Source organism: Manacus vitellinus, unplaced genomic scaffold (genome assembly GCF_001715985.3).
Source record: "Manacus vitellinus isolate BGI_N305 unplaced genomic scaffold, ASM171598v3 scaffold_6_pilon, whole genome shotgun sequence".
NCBI lineage: Eukaryota > Metazoa > Chordata > Aves > Passeriformes > Pipridae > Manacus > Manacus vitellinus.
The window spans coordinates 14,954,855-14,972,813 of NW_021940750.1; positions in this window are offsets into that span (position 1 = coordinate 14,954,855).

Here is a 17,959-nt window from a genome sequence, read left to right on the forward strand (position 1 = left end):
GATTTGATACAACAAACCTATTATGAAATCAGCCTTTTACTCAGGCTTTTTATTAAAAATATTTCTTGGTTTATGTAGTTTAAGTAATTTAACAATTACAAAATATAGTACCCACAGAAGCACATTGATAGGTTTGATCTTTACCATGACTGAGAATGTCAAATATATTGGCTAAAAGAAATAAAACCCTGCAGATAATATAACTTTGGTTTCAGACATCTCAAACTGGTAACTGTTTGTTAACCATGCACATAAGGAATGGAATCCATCTGTGGTAGTCATTTTATAAGACCCCATGTGCAAAAGTAAATCTATTAAGGCATTAAAAAAATATGATTTTCCCTATTTAAGAAGTATCAAACTAACCAAAACATTTCAAGAGAAACCAGTTATCTCTCCATCACAGACCTTCCGCCACAAAACACCTTCTGATGCATCTTAATCCATCTTGATGTCAACAGGCTTATTATTGTTCTTAACAATTAGCTAGGAAGACATGGAATTCTGCTACATTTGAAAAAGCAAGCATTATTTTTCTTACAGGTTTTCCTATGATATTCATCTTCACCCTATGTTTGCCATAATTGAATGTCTGTTCCATGGTTTTCTTGAGGGATTATGATCTCTTTTAACAAAGATAAAACTAAAGGCACAGACCTGCAAGCAGTTTTGTGAATATCGTTACTGAGAAGGGTACTTTAAAGTCGATTAAATTCAACTATGAATGCTGTTTTCTTCAGTGACGTTTCTTCAATACCTTGCCCAAATTCAAAACCTAAAACCAATCTGAATTACATTTAGTCTAGCTCAACATCTTAAGTTTTTATGATATATAAGAAAATATTTTTAAGTTTACACAGTGTTTATAATCAACAAGTATATCGCTTTCAGAAATATTGATGGATCTGACCCCTACCATACCAGAAAATGTCAAATATATTTGATGAAAGTATTAGAAGCCCACAAATAATATTAATTTCTTTTCAGAGATCTCAAACTAAACATCCTAAAATAGAATTGTGTTTGCACCAGGAAATTACATTTCCAGAGAAAACACTTATCATAGCAATACTCTGATGAAGATTACTGAAAAATGGGTGCTAGACTAATAGTAAGTAAAACCATATTGAATTATTATTCTGTAGGTATTTATCAGCTTTGCAGTTTGGAAATATTAGAGGCTTCTTTGACATTAATTTCTTTTCTTCCAAGTAATATCTTGTTCGTGAACAATTTTGAAAATGTTTGAAAATTAAATGAGTACTATATTTTTAAAAGGCATTCTTGAATTATGTCTTTTGGTGTTTTCTTCCAGCTCTAGGACTTTGTGTGACCTTCACTGAATAAAATCAAATAATTTCTCTTTAATGGTCAAAACCTTTGCAGTTTATAATGGTTTCTGCTTTGTCCTGGAATATTTTCTTTGGCCTTATATTTGCACTATTCTGAGCTCTGTTGTCCAAGAAGTAGAAATTCATATTGGTGCAAATGTGGTAAAATAGCAATCCAATTAACACTATACACATTTTAACACATATGCAATATGTAACAAAAATTTAGAAGTTGTTTGTAACTGTGAAAAACCTTCTTGGTACTCAGTACTTCCTAGTGTAAGCTTTTTGCAGGACAATTAACCTTAGCATATAGAGCAGCAGCTCTGAAAATAAATACAGTGGAAAACACAGAAGAAAGACATCATGGTTAATGCAAATTAATGTAATCATAGATTCAGAAAAAATAAACTACTCCAGTGCCACAGTTTATTTAGTTTTGTTACTTGACAGTCTTAACCTTTCTTTCTATTCTGGTGATTCATATTTATCATATCCTTTGTTGTGAAATGATTTTGCCAAAATATATTTATATTATTCCATCTTTTTTCCATTTTTGATTGATTCCTGAAGAAAAAAGCCTCAAACAAAATCAAAAATGTATCTATTTCACAATTATGCTTGCTTAATGCACTATGATTTTTTTTATTGTGACTGAAGACTTTTACCAAGGATCTGTGTGCTACAGACAGATTTTTTTAACCAGAGCAAATTCAAGTGCAGCTTTAGCCTTTCGTACTCAGTCTCCATCGACCTGTCAGAGACATCACGGTGATTGACTGCCCTGGCAGATGTGCCGCTATAACAGGTAACTTGATCATCCAGACCCATCTGTCTCTCAGTCCTCTTCAATTCACACTTTCAAAATTATTAGAGATTAGGGAGGGGTCGGATTCTTTGTTGTGATTTTTTTTTTAATGTAGGATATCTGTATTTCACAAAAGGTTACCCTTGGTAAATGAATGGTGATGTACAGTACTTGAGCCATATCCTACTAAGAGGAGCTTCCTAATGTTGTTCAGTGTCAGTGTTTCAGATCTGGGTTAACAATATCCAGAGAATTTAAAAACTTGCTTGTAAGATATCTAAAATTAAGGATAGTTTTTTAGAACCACTGTGGTAATAATAGAATGATGTTTCAAAGATATCAGTTGCAATGTGAGACAGATGGGCTGTTTAACTGCGCTTAGTGAGAGGAGAGGACCTGATTCAGTGGGAGTATTTTCACGTCTTCTCTTCAGTGCCCACAGCCTGGCAAATGTTGTGACATCATTAAGCTGAACTGCTGATTTTAGATGGGTCTGGAACAAGAACGGGCAGGGGTAACTCAAGCTTCCTGCTGAAATGTAGTTAACTAATTTACTCGTGTCACTATTTCTGATAATTACTTTTCACCAAAATATTTTGCTGTGCTTGTGTGTAGAGGATTTCATTCCACAAGTCAACACCCTAAGTGTTGTAGCCTCACAGGATCTATCAACAGCTTCTATTAAGAGAGAATATAATCTTGGTGAGAGCAGTGGCTAACACTTCTCTTTTCTATTTCTCAGTAAAGTCTACTGCATACTCACTATCAAGGGATGTACATTGGCACAGATGACATAGTTCACAATATAAGGGGAAGTAACATACTGAAGCAAGCAAAACAAGGTAAAATGAATGACAACTGACAAAAAAGCAAGTGAACTCAGAATATTTTTTTTCAAATGAGAGGAATAAAAATATGTTAAGTGTGTACATAAGCAGTGACACATGCAGAATAAAAAGAGATAAATATTGGGGGGAGGGGTAGAGGACTAAGGAATATGTTAAAGCAGGAAAGACCTCTCAGGTGAATATCGGCAAGGCTTTTGGAGCATACTAGAAACTGAGGTGACTTGGGGAGCCACTGTTAAATTAAAGCTTCATGCCTTCCTGAAAATTATACTCAGCATTCTGGATCTACAATTTTAGCAGGATCCAAGCCACTCAGGCAGTGCCTGTCAGCCATTTCATTAATAAATTTCAATGAGTAAATGAGACCAGTATGCTTTTTATGAAGGAATCTGTAATTATAACCCTATTGTTTTGATTTTTGGAATAGGAAAAAAATCAGAAAATTATTCAGTTTTAATATGTTACATGATATGTGTGATGGGTTTCTGGTGCACAGTGCTTTATTACAAAGCCAGCAAACCATGTAGTAGGACAGTCATCACCTTGTCATGATTCATGGAACAGAGCACTGGAGCAATACAATGCACAGCTGAATACAGACAGCTGAGCATTGACACAGGCAAAGAAAGGTGTAAAGGACTCCTCATAGGAGATTACTCCGTGGATTAACCAGGTTTCTTTTCAAATGCACACCTGTGCAAGAATGGCACAACCTGTTCTAAATGGAATAATGACTCTGGCATGGGAAGCAAAAATGTCACTTCTTGGGGTTTTCAGGCTGGAGATGGGGTGAGGACTTGAAGCAATTGGTTTTGAGTAGACAAAATTGCCATGGACGCTTTGTGATAGAGTTGCCTGGCCACGACAGTTGCAAGGCAAGGCAGACTTCTTCCAAAAAAGCTGCTGCTTCATTTAACGTACATCTTGGAATTTTCTGGGTAAGTAATATTGGTACCACATTAATCCATTACAGGAATGTTCTATGTCAGTCTTGCACACTACTTTATCTAGATTTTAGATAGCTTATTAAATGGGTTCCTTGTGCAATGATCTTTAAATACTAGGCATGAAAATTCTAAAAAGGAAACCTATCCCAATTTAATGACTTTTATCAAGTGAAATGTACCTTTTTTCTGAGTGTTTTTTTTTTTTTCTCAGTTGGGAAGAAAGTTGTTTAGAGACTAAACATTGGACTTCATGGCAACCAATAGTCTTGAAATATTAGGTGACAAGTCACATCCAAATAAAATAATTTATAACCAGATATTGACTCAGAAAGCTCAGAGCTTGACCTGATTTTATATGATCCCTTTCTAACTTAACAGTAAGCGTGTTAAAATCTGCATATGCAGAAAATATATGTTGGTATGTAGTCTTTGTACCGTGCTTAGAAATTTATGGGATACACATACAGGTAAAATGTCCTATAATAATAATATGCCCATGATTGTTTAAAGAAGAATTAAGTCTGAAAAAACATTTCATGGTAACAAAATCTAATCAAATGATAATGAACTGTGCTGAACTGTACTTCACACTACTATAAAAAGTAGCTGTCCCAGTGTATCTTTCACTGCTAGGTGCCAGTCTTTCAAAATGAATGACCTGAATTTATCCATTTGGCCCAGTGAGGAGCATAGTTACAGAGCTGTCTTTCAAGATTCAATCTGTAAAAGTATATCGCTAGAAATGCTGTGTTCTGTATATGATAAGCCACAAGATAATAGGCCTGGAAAAAAAAATTAGAGTGGCCTTGAATAAGACAAGAGTGGAACTACATCCATTCAGATAATAAAATTAAAGATGTGATTTGTGGTAAAATAATCTCAAGATTTCCTCACTCAGCTCTTTGATAAATCTGATTTTGGTGTAACGGAGAAAATTCATTCTTTAGCACTATGATTTCAGCCTTCTGTCTTAATCTAACATAACCAATAACACTGATTCTATGTTCTTTTTGGGCAGATACCAAAAGATATCTGAAAGGTACCTGAGAATCGACCATGCAAAACCAAAACTTAGTTTTAGACCAACAGGTTTCACTACTGTAAGGCCCTCAAATATTGATTGAAAGAAAGTTGTCTAAGTACATTGAAAGCTTCAGTCTGCTTCACTTTAAATGTTTGTAGAACAAATTAAGCTTTCTCTTAGTTCCATCTTTGCACACACCACAATATGCATCATCTACGTAAACTGAAAATAAAAAAATTTTTACTGTATTGTAACTATTTTGTGTCTTTTTCTGCCTATGTTTTTCCTTTGCAATTCTAACAATTCCTAGAGTTAATATAAATACACATAAGTTGAAGTTGTTTCTATGGCAGTTTAGATTTAACATTAAATACATAAGGAGGACTTGAATCAAGGAATTAGAACTCACGTGTTAACAGTCCAACAGTTTGTTTAGTTCTGTTTTCTTATGGTTTTCTCTTCTCAAAACTTCAGTGAAAAGAATAGAAAGTGAGACTCCTACACTTAAGCCATTCTGTAGGGCATCTCCTTGAGAAGAAGGAAATGTAGGATTAGTCACCCATATGCAATGGAGGAAAAGGACTCTCTTGCTTGTATTTCACAGGAAAGGCAATTATTTAAAAGAGAAACACCATTTTAAGTTGTCTTTTAGAAGACTGTAGCAAGTGCACTGCACTTTGTGAAGATTAGAATTTTTGCGGCATATAACAAGACTTGGAGGATTTCCTGATTTAGGGTACCCGCTTTCATTTGGTGTAAGTCAGTGACTATCCCCTCCAAAATACGAATTGTACCTTGGCAGTATTATTAAGTTCCTCAAGATCTCTGAAGGCAAAATGTGAGGAATCCTCCAGAGGTCAGAACAAATAACTAATTTAACCTGCAGGCAGTAGCAAATGAAGATCCTATCTTCACATAAGAACTTGCTTATTTTGTATCTGCCCTAGCTTCACTACAGGACGTACCCTCTACATTATATTAGATTTCTATACCTAACAATGGCGTACACCATAGTTTGTGAGATAAGAAGAAAGACACTTAAAGTAGTAATTGAGTAACTGAAAAGGTGAAGGTAATCTTTGAGCATTGCCTCTCTCTGGCACCACAAATCTTAGACTGGGCTAGCTTTGTGTCAGCATCTTTCCCTTGAGTCCTTAGAGTTAAACCATTTCCCAGAGTTACATTCTGAAGTCCTGCATTTAACAAAAGGAGGAAAGTGGGCAGATTTTTCATTCAAAAAAGATCAAGGTGCTATTCATATGTGTAGTCTTTTAGAATTTAGGCCACTCCCTCATGTAGGACACATGCATTCAGGTTTGTGTTTGGCTGAAATAACTCATCAGAATATATTGGTTTGTTTTTTTCTTGTGGGCCATTATGGGTATTTTCCATCCCTACACATGTGTTTTTGGGGTACATTTTGGGGTAAAACTTTTCCATTAAAGGCATAATAGTTCTTGAGTTGGAGAGCAAAACAAAAATGCGAATAAATATAGACATCATTCTGTTACCTAAAGGGGAGGTCACTTGTCTGTGAGAGATAAATTTAGATTGCCTTCGTCATTTGGCATTTTTAAAACTTTTGTTTTGTTTTGTTTTTTCTTTTTGGCATGCACTCAAAATTACAAGATTCTAGAGAGTTTGGCTACCAAAATCTTTGACACATTTCAGGTGCCCATAGACTGCTCTAAAATGGGAAATTTTGAAAAACTGAAGTTTGTAAACTAGTAGTTAGACTCCTCTTATGTGAACTTACATTCTATCATAGAAATAACTCTAGATTATAGTGACAGTCCTATATGTCTGTTGGTAGGTAAGTCCTTCAGTGAAACTATACCGTGGAAGATTTTTATGTTTGGAATTTCAGTTGTGTTTGAAAAAGGATCTTCATTAAAAAAAAAAACAAAAACAAAACCAAAAAAACCCCCAAACAACAATAAACCAAATCAGCAACAAAACCAGCTTTCTAGTTATCAAGTTATGCTTAATATATTTTCAGAAAGACCTTTTCTGAAGGATGTTTGGCTCTTCCAAACTGTGTTTTCTTCTGTTTTCTGAAAGATAGCTATAGGTCTATGCATATTTTATGTCTGCCCTTTTACTGCTATTTCTAGCTAATTATACCAATACAAGAAGCCTAAAGCAAATATGATTTTAGCAGTTTATAATATGAAAAATATCTTGCCCTTAGTGTATACTAACAAGATTTGTTCATGCAATTATTATTAGCAAGGACTCCACCTACTGGTTCAAATTATGCCAGGCAAGTAATCACAAATCTAGTTCATGTTCTAATAAGAGTTTTGATGCCTAAAGGTCCAATCATTCTGGTCCCCAGTAATTTAAGTATTTATAAATCTTTTGTGGAAACAATACCTTTACACTGCTCTTCACGTTCATTAGCAGAATTCACCTATTTTACTTTCACATTTGACTACCCTAACTAATATTTCCCAACCTTAGCTATGAAAATCAATTGAATATGTGCCAATAAAAAGCAAAAGGTCCAAAAATCATGAATTGTTTTTCTTTTGGTATTCCCTACATATATGATCTCTATAAATGATTTTATAGAGGATTTTAAAAACCCATTAATAAAAATGCAGCCTGGCATAGCAGAAGTAAGCACTGAAAAACATGTAAAAGCTGATTAAGCTCCTAATTCTTCAACTTTACAACCTTGAAAAGGCAGTAGAGGAGAAAATACTGCGATAAAGTGGTGAGGGTTTTTAGCAGATAAAATAAGCCATTTATAGCTAAGATTTTGTAAACTAGGCTTCCTTTTTTAAGATATATACACACGCACATACATGTGTCAGCAAGCCATCTATTTATTTTTCAGTACAACTTGTTATGCAATTATTTGCGTATAATCTACATAATGGCTGGATATTATTTCTTTCACACACACGTTTCCCACTGAAATCTATGGGGCATTTACGTATTAAAGGAATGCACAATTGCTTCTATTCACATATAGTTTAATATAGCAAATGATACAGACTCATAGATGAAAGTCAGATTAGGTATGAATGCAGAAGTGAGTGCTGCACAAAATAGCATTGCTTTAAGAAATTTTGTTGCAAGAAAGTATGTTATTTTTCAAGACATGATTATACTTTGGTGTATATGTTTCTTAAATGGTCATTTGAATTTTGTTATAACATTCCCATCAAGTACACTATCAATAATGATACGTCTTAAGCATGTTCATTTCATTGATACTATGAGCTTTCAGCAACACTATGCAGTGTTAACTGAAACAAACACTGATACAATACAGTACAATGTGACAGGAAAGTCATTCACTGAGGTCCAAAGATTGTCTCTCCTGTCCATTCCAGCAGCTGCTTTTCAGTACTGTGCAGATCCCTGGCATAATAGTACACGTACAAATATGGAAAAAATGCAGTTGTAAATGGAGTCAGTCTTTACAGAAAAGAATTTTAACCCACGGAAAAAAAAAAAGTAGCCCACTAAATAAACACAAAACAAAGAATGTGGAAACACAGCACAAATCTACCCAACAAAATTTACCTGACCCTTTAAAGCTCACCAAAACATGACAGAAGGTCCTCTTGATAGTCTGTATCATATATATGTTCTGAGACTGTGGTGCCCATATGTTCAATAAAACTGTTGAATCTCAAAGTTATAATAATTTGCAACGAGGTGCCAGAACCAATTATTAAATATCATATGATCCAGCAGAGATGAAATAAAAATATTCAGGGTCGATTTTACTGGCTCTGACTGTTGTGAAGATTGTAAAATACTTAGAATTGCAGTTTAACTTAAGGGGAGTCTTAAACACTTCCTTATGCTTAAATTTTGCTCACAGCAGAATATCAGAAGCCAAATGCAGATGGTACATTTTTCTAGGTACAAAGAGAAGACTGCCCTTATCGTTATTGATTTGAATATTAACTTAGTGGGAAAAAAAGATATGCTATTATGATATCTTTTAATAGTGTAAACCTTTGTTCAAAAGAGCAAGTGACAGCCAAAAGTACAATTCAAGTGAGAAAAAAGGTACAGTGTGATTAGATCAGTGAATGATACCATCTCAGCCAAATAGCTGCCTATAGTGTGGAAAAAGAAGACATTTAGGACTAAGTGTAAACAGTCATTATTTATTTACCATGACATCTCTTAAACATGAATGAGTGAATGTTTTAAATACTAGTTTCCATCTTTTAGCCAAGGTCAGCTGTTTCACACTGGTCTCTGCCTTTCCTTAAGCTGTAAAACTTAGAGGTTGACCTGAGATGTTTATATTATTTTTAATTGTTATTAAATACGAGGGAGGAGCTTAGCTGAAATGATTATTTATGACATTCTCCATAAACCTCCACAAATATGCTTTCATATTAACCACAAAGCATCTTCCTGCTCTGTGTGCCTAAGAATTAAATATTGTATTATACAAAAAAAAGTTTTAACTCTGCCAGTGAATGCAAACCTGATCTTAATGTATTACGGCTGCAAGCATCAAAATGTTGCTGTTGCAGGAAAAAAGTATTTCTGCCCTCGGTTATTGGAGCATTGCAAGAATAGGACCATGTTTGTCTATGTATGTTTACAGCACCTGTCAGCCGATACACAAGAAACAAGAAGAGTAATGTAAACTGATCCTTGCCTTTTCCTGAATATTTAATGTGGTCTGCTGGAAAGAAGAGCACAAACATTCTACTTTTTCAAAGCCTGTCTTACTTGCCCTCTTCTAATTTTCTCTGGGGAGGGATGGGTTTCAAACTTGGTCACTTCTAGTGCCCATTTGCTTCTGGATCTTTACTTTTCAGTCTTGGTTTTCTTCCTGTCTCCTGAAACTAAATTTACTTCATTTTAGCCACCTCACAGCAGACTTGTGTGTATATATTTTCAGGGAAATTTGATTGTCTCTATAGATTTTTAAATCAGCTTTCAGATCAAGTTCACAAATTTGTAAACTGTTGTGTTGCGTCAGGCAATAGTGGAACCTCAGATGCACATCACCAAGTACTATAAAGTCATCTTTAAATGAGACAACTAGGGCATAAATAGATTAAAGTGGGCAATAATGGGAAAACAAGTGCCCATTCCAAGTGCAATTTTAAGAAATTTAAGCCTCAGGAAGTTGCATTATATTTTTTATTAAATTGAGGGTATATTCACATTTAATGTGACTTGAAATTTGAACCAGTATTTTCTGTCTTTGGTTACCTTACTTTACGATTCCTTAATGGGCTGAAAATTTAATGCATAATATCATATGACTGCTTTAAGTTTTCAAGTTAGTTTCTTAAAAGTTGTAATTTAATTTAAATTGACAACTCTACAATAAACCACTGTTCACTCATAACAAACAGTATCTGACCTAAAATGCGTGTAACAAGAGTCTAAGATTCTAACAAAATCTCACTTTGTCATTTTAACCTTGTTTACAACAGAAAACATCTAATTTTGAGCAGAACTACCAGTTAGCAGTATGTAAAACATTAACTTTCAACAAGATTTAAATCTTATTTATGTTCTGTCTACTGTTTTTCCAATAATCAAGAGAGAATGGAAATATGATCAAGCATCCCATTGATGTACAAAGAATAAATTTATGCATAACCTAAAGGAGTCCTTTTTAAAAGGATATCTGAAATGTTACCTATTAAAACACAAAAATAGCAAACTTGATCAGCACCAGACAAAATGAACTGTGCAAGGGAAAATCACTTTAAAAACTACATTTAGTGCACTATTTAAATTGTGAAACATCACAATTTCTAAGAGGCTAAAGATTTGGTTAATCAAAGGAAATGAAAGAGGTGTGACCTTTCAGTCTCTTGAGTCATAGGTTATTTTACCAGTCTTGAGGCCAATGTCTCCATGAGTGTCAGATGCATTCTCTGATGCAGGATTGATTCAGAAGCTGTACTGAATCCGGTCAGCTACCTATGGAGAAGTCACTGCAGTTAGTTCCAAATGGAAACAATAAAAATAATTATTTCCTCTGAGTGCTGGTTGGTTTAACAGCTCCATGGTTCCACCTTCCTGAAGCTTGGGATATTGTCCTGGAAACTACATAATCACATTTTATGTAAAGATGCTTCTGCTAGTTTTAAGAGGACAAGAGGCAATTGATATAACACTTTGCCCACTGTTATTCTAGTGTATTCTTATGGGAAGTGACCTGTTATCTCCTTTATGCAGCACTGGCCTGACGTAACCTCTATATTGCTGAAAAACACCGTAATGAAAAAAAAGTAATTCTAACATGATACCACCAAGTTTTAGATTCTAGAGATTAATACACAGTCTCCATAAACTGTAAAGACTGCCATTTACAAGAAGGATTGGCTTCTTTAGATGTCAGAAGTACTATTTCTCTCAGGACTAATATGAGTTTGTTTTTGCAAAAACATTAGTTTTGTGGTTTAATTTGGTCCAAAAATTTGGTAAGAATTTGAAGTTATTGGATTAAGAACTGTAAAGCATGATTATAGAATTAAAACCATGAAAAATGTAGCATAACTCATTATATTCAATTTTGTCTTGGGTTCTATGACATACTAATGTGTTTTCCCCTGTCAGTTTGGTATTTTTCAGTTCTTCCTCTATTAATGGAAAAGGTTACAGATTCATGATGTGCCAAGGAGGATACCATAAATTAATTTTATGTGCATTCCTGTGTCCATTCAGATAGACACACACAAATATATGTATAATTTAATTTCTCAATACTTTGGAGTTATTTTAAATGTCCATAAAATACCTGTTGGCATGTTGTTTCTGTTAATAGCAAACAATATAATATATCATATCCAACATAGGTTAAGAAAAAGGTAAAGGCAAAAAAGGTTTGCAAATCTTTTACATGCATTGATGAGGAATAATTTCCAATAGTTACCCTGTGTACTTACTAATGTACAGGACTTTTTTCTGGTAATTGTATTTTTATTCATCTTCTTAGTGAATATTTATAACTTATGGTTCATTACATTGTTAAAACACGTTGCAAATCCCAGTATGTGAGTGACTTTTAGTTGTAATAACATAGAAAACATTATTCACACATGTCAGTGGCAAAAATGAGTGAGTCACTGTAGTGTGGAAAGGGAAGCTAAAGAGTGATGCACTGTTATGTGAGTTCAGGTTATTTGGATTTAGTGGCTGATTTTGTTTGTTGCCTCCCCATACAGTCAACAAAGTGTCAGAAAGTACCTCAGGGCACCTAGCAACCTCTGTCTTTTAGCTCTGTAGGAGTTCTTTGATGAAGACAACTTAATGTGATACCCTCTAACTAAAAGAGCCTGAAGGAGGTTGAGGTGCTGCAGTTTCAGAAAATATGCACTTGATGCTTGGTTTTGGTAGATACAGAGAATCAAAAAACTTGAATTAGGACTGATAAAAAAAATCCATGAGGTTGTCTTTGTTATTTAAGAGGATGTTTTTAGTTTCTGAAATGCCCCAAACCATATATTATCTACCTTTGTTCTGGCTTAGATTTTGGTGAGGAGTGACTCTAATGAAATGTGTTGACACTAAGAAATAATTAGAATAGGACTGACTCCATACCCAGTGGAATCAATGGAAGGGCCAACTGACTCCTGTGGGTATTGGTTCATCCCTACATTGTGTTTTCACTCTAAGGTTTATTCTTCTACATCCCTGTATTTTTTTGTTGCTAACAATCAACAATAATAAAATAATAATAGAGAGCAAGTTTTGAATAACAAGTAAATGTGAATATAATATGCTAGAACTAAATAAATACTAACAGCATTAATTTCTTAGGATTAAAAATTAATTTGTGAGAAGCATAATGAAGGAACATTAAGGGTAAAATGTCTTCGAGGGAATGTATTATGATTAAGATTTCTAGTCAATAGAAAAGAAATCCTATATGCTGCAGGTGACAGTTGCATTTCCTGTTGCTTGTTTGAGCCATACATGTCAGCCAGACTTGGCCTAAACTTTGTATATAATTGCTTTGCTCAACGTTGGATCTATCATCTACAAGAAAGAACACTTTTTTTCCTTTCTGCTTGAAATCCTGTTTTCTGGAGTTCCTTCCTTACTCTAAATGCTAAGGTTGAGTCAAAATTTTACAGGGAAATGTCTGTCATCCCTCTGCCCTTATTCCAGGCACTTAATTGTAACTGCAAATGTGGAGAAAACAGCAAGAGAAGATATTACTATGAAATCATAAAGGTCTCCTTTTTGGACTGTCAGTGCCCTTATTAGTATTCCACTCAGGTTATGATTCAGTCAAGAATTAGGACAAATATTCAAAAAGCTGTAGTTTCCCAAGCTTTTTTTATAGTTCATGGAAGACAGGGACAATTTGAAATCTAAACTTCAGCCTTGTTCTGACTCACTTGTTGAAGAACCTACAGAAATACACCTCCAAGAAATGTTAGCTTTTGTAATTAGTCTTATTATTTCTCCAAACACTGACTATTGGGGTTATTGCTTTAGTGTTAGTTAGAAGAAAAAGTAGGTAATTCAGAAAGAGGTAGTGAACTCTGAGTGGACAATCTATGCCATTATTAGAATCCTCACTGGTTTTCTGTGGAACTGTAATAATACTATAAAATCTTTTAAATTTACATCCTCGTTCAAATTTTTTGGTTTAGAACCAGAGATTTGTCTTCTGTTGAATTCTTTCCTTCATAGCTTCCGCCACATTTTATATTTATCGACCACAGAGAAATTCTTGAAGATATGAAATAAATTCCACATCATGGTTTGAGGACTTTTCTCTCTAGCAATCTGTTTCTTAACATAACGCAAGCACAGACAAATGGAGCCAAAGCCAGTCTGGTGTCCAGAATTAAATAGAAACCAAGACAGCATTCTGTCTGGTTTTCCAGGTGTAAAAGTGATCTGTCAAAATTGCCCTATGAGTACTTGAAAAATGAAAGGGCTCACAAGAGATGTTGAATCCTTCTTGACCTTAGGCTACAGTCTTATCAGCCCTCTCTCCATAGGCAATTCAAAGTGCAAGTAACTCCCAGACCTTTGAAACCTACCTCACAGGTTTCAGAATACTAATATTTAGTTGTACTCTTATGAAAGAAAAGTTGTAGTTACAGACCATGGAAAAAATTATGTGCAGGTGGGCTGCCATAATTCAAGAATTTGACTTCATTTAGCACAGGAAGCTGAGGGTGTGAAAACATTAATGCTGACACACTATCCAGATGGCTAGTTTACCATGTGCAAGAAGACAGTACGGCAGTGATTATGATGGAGCCAAAAATTACACGTGGAGATTGAACAAACTTCAAAAAGTCAGTCTCTTAAATGTGCCATTATACAAATTAATCTAAACTGATATGTTCATCTATTGCTCTACTAAAATATTACTGGTACAATATTACAGGCAAGCTGTTCTGAAAACCAAGATATTATCTTAATGCTATTTTTATGATGCCTGAGATGCTCCATCACAACCTTTTTTGTACATCCATTCTACATAGTCAGTCTATGCCCTTGAAATACATAGATGCATATTACAAAGAACATAGCAGGTTAAGGGAATATTAGCACATTTAAACAGGCTTTCTAAAGGACAGGAAGTGTGTTACTTTTTAGGTGAGAGAAGGAATGTTCAAAGAACTTATAGATTCCTACATTCATCTGCTCAAACCTAATAAGAACTGGAAGCTCCAGTACTGAGCAAAATTATCTTCCCCTTGCTTAGGGATTATTTCTTTACTCAAAAGACTAATTTAATTCAGTTCTTTCTAAAACTTCAAGTTTTTTAGTTAATTCTGGCTCTACTCAATAACCATTGGATTGTTGCCTTTGAAAATACTTGCCAGAATTGTTCTTACAAAATTTTGAAACCGGAGAAATTAGGATTTCTAGAAATCACTTCCTAGGATTAATGCCGGGAATGTGACTGTTTTGTTTTTGTTTATGTAAATTAAGTTTTTAAACAAGGTTTCATTTCCTTTGACAGGCTACTGTGTTTCAACAGCAGTAGTAACTGAAAGCAGTAGGCCAAGTGATCTACTATTTAGGAAGTCCAAACTTTTGTCTTTATTATACGGTCTTGAAAAATAAGGTTTTTCTCCTTTCTTCTCTCATTGTTTTTTTATTCATACAAACTTGCATATACATGCTCTGATTCAAAGATTTCTTTTTGTTGTGTGCTTTTATAGCGCTCAACCCAATGGGACACCAATTCCAATTTAGGCTCCAGAAAAAATCAGAGTAGACAACAAAATATTTTTTCCCCCTTACATATATGTTTGAAAAGCAAGGAAGACTTTTTATCATTGTAAATGAAACAGATATTCTATCGGGATATAATATAGCTTTGTCTGACATAGCTCAAAACATCTGAGTTTGGAGTCAAAATTTAGTTGTGAATAACAATTGCATCAGTCAGTAGTTTAACTGAAAGATGCTGAGAGCAGACTTTGTGGAACAGGTTTCACTTTATGAGAGGAGAAGACAGAAATGCAATAGTACTGAACATGTGTTGGATAGTTTTCCCAAATAAAAAGCCAAATTTATTAGAAAGGTCTATGGTGGTCCTGCAGATTTTAAGAATTTTACATAATGTTTGTCTGCCCAAAGCAAGGTGATTCACTTAAATAATCTTAAACCAGAAACTCATGCAGCAACTAAAGCATTGAAAATCCTGTGGACAGGTCAATTTCCATAGGCTGCTTTACTGCAAGTAGGTATGTGCAATCTTTCTTTTAACCTTTGAATGGTGCAATTGTGTATACAGTGGTGGTGTGATTTGGTATTCTGCTTTCCTTTCAGAGAATACTATTCCATTTCTGTTTTAAAGAAAAAAAACAAAACCAAAGACATGTTTTCTCAACATCCTTCTACTAACATTTTTATTTATTTAATTAGTTAGTTTCTTTTTTTTTGTAACAGTAGCAAGAGTAATGTCAACCATTTTTGAAGACTGAAATGAGACAATCAGAATTTAGATTAAAGCTAATTTCTCATGGTCTGCTGACACTGCTTAACATGGTGTCCAACAGTGTTTTCTTTTTTCCATGTATTTGTTCATTGGTTTCTATACCTGGGTTGTTACACACTTGATTGTTAGCATATAAGCTTCCTGGGGTGGGGACCACCATTTTTTTCTATTAGTGTGGAACAAAGTGTAATATGAGTCTAGTACATGACATTTAGAACAGCACTTGGTAAGTGAACTGAAATTACAAGAAACTGATGTTTTTTCAATATCCTTGTTCTTAGAAATGGCTAAAATGGTTGTACTTCAATTTTTTTGTCAGAATTATCAGCCTAAATTAGACATTCAGCATGAAAAAATTAGCACCTGAATCTGCTAATCTGGCAAAGTTACATTTATCTGAAAGCAACCACACAAGGAAAAATGTTGAGCAACTCTGAAAATAGGTCTTCCTCATCAATAACAGGACAATGCAAACATTTACGCCAACTGTTTAGTAGTAAACAACTTCTAGATAAATTTTCTAAAGAAACATTACAATTGAAAAAAAAGTTGCTGTGTCTTCCTGAGATCAGTTTCTCAGTTCTGATACAGGCATTTGCATGAACTTAATAAATGGCTTTTTGGAAGTTTCCTCAAAAATTTTTCAAGGTGATTCTATGGTGCAATGAATCTTATTCACTGTTTTCTATACAAACGCCAGTAGATCTTGGCACACAAATTTTGTCACTAAATTCTAGTAGAAACACTGTTAGAAAAAATTTCTATGATCTGGACCTAACCTGATTGAGACCCCTAAGTGTCTGGGTTACCTTAATAGGACCCAAAAAAGGCTGGCTTATGACCGCAAACAGGAGAGGGAGCTCCAGAGATGCAAGAGCTATTCATGATGCTTTATTTTGTAATATAGGCATATCAGAGATGTTTAATTTACACAAAGAAAATGCCACTAGAGGCTTTGAGTTAAATATCAGACACATAACAGACGTCTTGCCTTGGAGACTTAGATGATTTTGTTTTGCTTTCATGTGCTTTTTGAAATCTTCCCATAAACCGCTCTTGCCATTCAGAGCTTGATCGTTACCAGAGTCTAAAAAGCTCCTCATTGCATTGCTGCATGTATTAAATGACTGCAGTTGTCATTAGAGGCATAGTATTAAACATGTACCACACCAAAGTCCATGATGTTTTTCTGTAATGGACAAATAAAACAGTTACATTGTTCTAAATACTGCATATCATAAACTGCTTTATACTGTCTTTGTGTCCAGACAGTGTTTCTTGCAGATCCTTGAACCTAAATGGTTTTTGTGTAATTGTGATTGCTGGGTTTATTTCATATTCAGAGCTGAAGTGTGTTTGCACGTTCATGAAGCTGCCGTATAAAACCAGAAGAAAATTAGATGAGTTGCTACTTCTTTTCCACTGGAGTAATCAAAGGGAAGTTGTATAATGGAAAAAAATGAACTCCTCTCATTCTTTCATTTGATCCATTAAGACATCTGTCTTCTTTTTGGTTTGGTGAAAGCTCTCCATTTAAGCTAACATGATTACTTATTTGTTTTCTTTATTCTAATTTTTGGACATATTGTATTTTAGAAATCGTAATTTTAGTTAGTCATGAGTTTTGAAAAAATAAGTAGTTACAAGTTACCTTCAGGGACCTCTTAATGCAAGTAATTATAACAAAGGAACATGTACAAGCAAATAGAATTTACAAAAATGTTCTGTGTCTTTTGTCAATGTATTATATTTGGTATATTTGAATTTTCAGTGAAACTCACTCGAATGTGGTCAACAGCTTTTTTGTGCACAATTCTAGATCTAATATCAATTTTAGAGGAAAAGCAAAGTGTGACAAGGTGGGATTTTAGTAAAAAAATATCAGTGGACGTAGTCTTGAGGAAAGGAGACTGGTAGGATTAGAAAAGGCTGGTATGAATTAGTTTTTTAAAAATAATGTTCTAATTGCACCAGTATTTATCTGTCCACATCTCAAAGTCCAGGACTTCTTATGAAGTATAGATTAGTCCATTATTCTGAAAAAAGGACTGAGTGGGTCATTTCATGTGGGCTTTAC